This window comes from Phalaenopsis equestris, unplaced genomic scaffold (genome assembly GCF_001263595.1).
Source record: "Phalaenopsis equestris unplaced genomic scaffold, ASM126359v1 Scaffold000888, whole genome shotgun sequence".
NCBI lineage: Eukaryota > Viridiplantae > Streptophyta > Magnoliopsida > Asparagales > Orchidaceae > Phalaenopsis > Phalaenopsis equestris.
Genome location: NW_018165328.1, coordinates 304,917 through 309,933, shown reverse-complemented (window position 1 = coordinate 309,933; position 5,017 = coordinate 304,917).

The window sequence follows — 5,017 nt, the reverse complement described above, 5'->3', positions numbered from 1 at the left end:
ACATCCTCTCCCATGAAATCAAATGTGATCCACTCTATGTTGTAGAAATCATAGCCCTTTCGGAATACATGTTTGTCAACACATTTTAACAATTCAATTGGCCATATTGAAAAGTAAATGAAGATCGGAGTTCAATTCATCATAAATTATTAACATTTAAAATTGTATAAGACAAATTAATTTCTTCACAAAATAATATTTCAAAGTAGGGAGAAGGATAAAAAAGACTACTCAAAATTCATGAGAAGGATACGACAAAACAAGAATTTCATATATAAAAATAAGTTTACGAAATAAAAGAAATGAACGACACAACTTATCTCACAATCCTTCCCAAGAAAATCCCTATAAGTTCTCTTCAAGCCTTTCCCTCTTTACATGCACTCTCCATTCTATCTTAGAGGTGTAATGAAGAAGAAATCTCTCACCTTTCCTCTCCTCTTACAGTCCTTGAAGAAAATCTTCAAGCCCTTGACTTTGTCTCTCTCTCTCTCTCTTTCCCACCCTTACATGCCACGCCAATAACTCTCTTTCTCTAGCCCTAGACTTCGCTCTCTTTTATGAAAGGTTGCCTCCCTCCAAAAAGAATTCAAAATTCCCTCCAAAATTTTCTCTAAAAGTCAATCCTTTTGAATTCAAAAGACATGTCCATTGATCCAAGAGACATGTCTCTTCATAAAAGAACTTTCTAAAGTGTCTAGATGCATTGAATCACTCCAAGAGATGTTTAGAACAAGTTTCCCTTTTAAATTTTGCTCAAAATTCATCCCGAACTACCTGAATCCCAAAAAGTCATCTCTAGTGCATTTGGTGCTAGTTCTGGCAAGGCGCTAAGGCTGCACTGTTCTGTGTTTTGGCACTTCAAGCGCTAAATCTGGCACATTTGGCAGCAGCTCTTTGTCAAATGGTGCTTCTAACACTAGTTCTGGCGCTTCAGGCATTAACTCTCTGTCAAATGGCGCTTCTGGAGCTAATCTGGCGCGTCTGAATCCCAAAATTTGCTGTTTTGGCTCCAAATTTTGTCTTTTTTGCTACATTTGCTCCAAATGTCTAAAATTGATATACCTGTAACAATATCACCAAAATAAAAATAAAATATTAAACATGAAAATAACCTTCTCTAAAGCGCAATATCGCCAAAAGTAAATAAAAAAATGTATAATTAAAACAACATATTATTTTGGTGTATCAGTTGCCTTGTTCAAACATGGGTGAGGGTCAGGGGCTTATGTATGGGTCATTCAAGTATTTTGGATTTTGATTTTTGCTTGTTATAAGGTGGCTTGGGCATGGTTTACTTTTAATTATGGTTAATTTAATTTTAGTGAATTTATGGTTTGATTTAATTTTGATTATTTTGCTTTTAGGTGAATTTATTTATTTATATTTTATTTTTAATTGATGTTTGGATTTTATAATTTTATTAGATTTTAAAATTTTTTATTCTAATTTTTACTTTGAACTTAGGCGGACTTGATGGTTCTATTTAAATGTGACTTTCCTTGAATTTGGTTTCTCTTAGTAATTTTAATTTGTGATTTTAATTTTATTGAATTTGATTTTGATTTTGCTATTTTACCTTATTTTTTCAATTTGAATATTTTAGTGATTTTTATTTTAATTTCAATTTTGATTTAGTTCACTTAGGTATTTAGTGAAGTTGGACTTTTCGACTTTTAATTTTGATATAATCGATTTTAGTTATCTTTTTTGTAATTATTATTTTCATATTGTTAAATTTGAAGATAATTTTAGATGCTTTATTTTAATTTTCATTTTAATTTGAAGTTTTAATGGATTTTAATTATAAATTTTTTTTTGATTTGATAATTTCATATTTTGAAATTACAATTTGGTAGTTTTACCTTGTTGAATTTAATTTTTATAATTTTGTAAATTCAATCTTCTTTACTTTTACTTTACTTTGGTGAATTTATTTCAATTTCTTAATTTCACTTTTCGAAGTGTTAATGAGTTTTGATTTTAATTTTAATTTTGGGTCAATTTTCATTTAATTTTGACTTCCTTAATTTTAACATTGGTTCGATTTGGTGATTTTTATGTTATCTTCTCTTTTATTTTCATCTAAGTTCAAAACGAGCCTCATACCTAATGGGCTCATTATAAACCAAAGAAAAAATTCATCCAAGGAGTTAGGAGAAAGGTGCACAAAGTGCCCAATGAAAGAGACAAAATAGAAAATCTAACTCTCCATGGTCAAAGTGTAGTTTATAGCATTTTCATGTTTATAGGATTTCAAATTAAGCTTCAGTTACCCGACTTAATCAACTCAATAATTGTTAATAAATTGAAGTCAAATGTATGAAACTATATGGACTGACTATTAGGTTTTAAAATTCTTAGCTTGGTATAGGTTCCTTCATTGGTCTTCTAGGTGAGCCACTACAGAAATCTTAAGTTTAGATCCCAGGCTTTAGAGAGAGAGGACATAATATACCTCATCTAAATATGATGTCAATTATATCATAAGCATTGATTTGAATCACTATAGTTGAAATCACAAAGTGTAAGAAGCAATCAATGATGCATGAATAAAAAAATCATTCATTGTCTAAAAAAAGGGCCACTTCCTCCATGTAAGGTGATGAGGAGCCCCGGGTTTTGCGTTGCCAATCCTAAGTATGGGTGATAAAGTAAAAGTTGTTCAAGTGTAGTTTGTATGCCAATCTTAACAAACAAAGAGGCCTTCACTAAAGAAAAAAAAATAGTAAACCATAGTTGAGGCTTTGACCACCTAGATGAAGTTGACCAAGGCACTTTCTAGCTCAAACTAATAATTTGAGGTCAAGGGGATTATCACACCCTGATCATTGAGAAACATCATATGATCCCTTGCAAGTACCACACAAGCATTAACATAATAACAAAATTGAATATTATAAATGATCATCATGGTAAAGTTACCACATAATGCAATGCAACAAGGATGCCATCATTAGTGAGTAAAATGGTGAGTAAATATTAGAAATCTTCAATAATTAGAATAGGTGGCACAAAAATTAATGCATCAAGACTATTATGTAATATGTTGTGCTTGAATGAATAATACTAAAAGAATGTTTGAGAAAAGTATAAGTAACTAATCTTTGGTGGAAGATTTTTTTTTTGTTGATGGGTTGGATATCTACCATAGATTTCAAGAGATTTATATCTAAAGAATCAAATGTGTCATTTAAAGAACAATATACTACAATTAAGGATAAAAATATTAATATAAAATGGATCCAATCACTCAGAAGAGAAAAAGCTTGAAAGTTTATGGGTCTAGAGAACTAGGGGATTTTCTCTTATCTTACAAGTGTAAGCTAGGTTTTGTTTTATTTTGGGAGCTCGAATCCTTATGAGGGGAAGCTCTCATAGTAAAGTACATATAAAAAATTTTGGCTCCCAAGAATACTTTGGATTAAAGTGTTGGCTTATGTCATGCATGGCTATTAAGTAAGTGTTTGTGAGATTAATGTCTAAGGACTAAAATTTGATTGATTCAGAGTTTGGAAAGATTTTAGTTGAATTGGAAGAGTTAGGAACTACAATCTAATGATGATTTGTCATAAAAAGGCCTAGAAAGATGGTTAGAAAACTCAGGGAAAAGGCTCTACCTTGAAAATTGGAATTAAAAAGTTTATCAGGAGGAAATTGATATTTATTTTCGAAAAAATATATTTGGTTTTAAATAGTTTGATTTGAATTGCTTAATTGCTTTGTTATTCGGTTGATTGTTTGTTGAAAAGAGTTTGACTTGGATGAATCACTTGAACTGAAAACTTGAGTTTGTTAGATTTAATTTTTTTGGAGGTTTATTTTGAGTTAATTTTTTTTATTGCTGAGGGTTTATTTTAAGTTATGAAGGTTGCTTGCCTGAATTGTGTTTGAAGTGTACTTGAAGTTTGTTTAAAGTTGCTTAATTTGGTTTGAGGTTATTTAAGTTTGTTTGTTTTTATTTATTTATTTACTTGTTTGAAGCTTATTAAGGCTATTTAAAGTTTATTTTAATGTTATGTTGGCACTATTTTGGGTGTGGAGTTGCCCGTTGGAAGTTGTTGCTGCCAAAATTGGAATCCCATCGCCCACTTCAGAAAGGCGTTTTTAATTTATATATATATATACCGTCGGAATCGAAATCTTGTCGCCTGCTTTGGAAAGGCATTTAATTTACATATATATTTTTAAGTTCAGAAAAATATGAAATCAAACTTACCCCATATTTTTCATAGTTTAAATGAAAGAGCACTATACCTTAAACCTTGTATCATCCCGAAGGATAAACACAAAACTTGAGGATGAGACTCGATCAAATAAACTAAGAAACATATGACATCTGTTTGGTCTGTGAAAACATTTATTTGCCGACAAGTTCCCCTATTTAATACAAAGAATTAAATAAAGTTTATATTAAGCTGGGTTTGGAAAAGCTTCCTATAAGGGCAAGCCCCTATAGTTAATTACATCTTAGCTAACCGCCTAAGAAAACTCTCGATAAAAATTAGGAAATGTTTTCTTCAAAGAGATCAAAGGATAGGACTTTTCAAAAAAATCGGACAAAGGGATGTGAAATGAGAATGACTCAAATTTGGAACATTTATTGTAGAATCCAAAGGAAGGGAGACTAGAGGTGTCGTAGATCTAGAGGAGAGCCTCATTGACTTTCCATGCTACCCTATGGTTTGGCTTCAATTTTGAGGAGAAATATTTAAATATTTCATCCTGTCAATTTTATTATTTAAGGCTTATATTTGTGTGAAATTATCACACAAATTACCTAGAAGATATGAAAACTTAGGTCATAAACAAACGACAACCTCGGAATCCTAAGATGAGTTAGGGCTTATATTGTACAACAGAGTTATATAAACGCCTAAAGATGAGGTGAGGATTTATGTTGCATAAGCAAACAACCTCAAAATCCTATGGCTTGTTGTTTAATTCTAAGAAAAGAGATCTTCTTGCTATTTAAAATGGTCGTACTGCCCACAATGCTAGCTCCAACCTCCTCGTC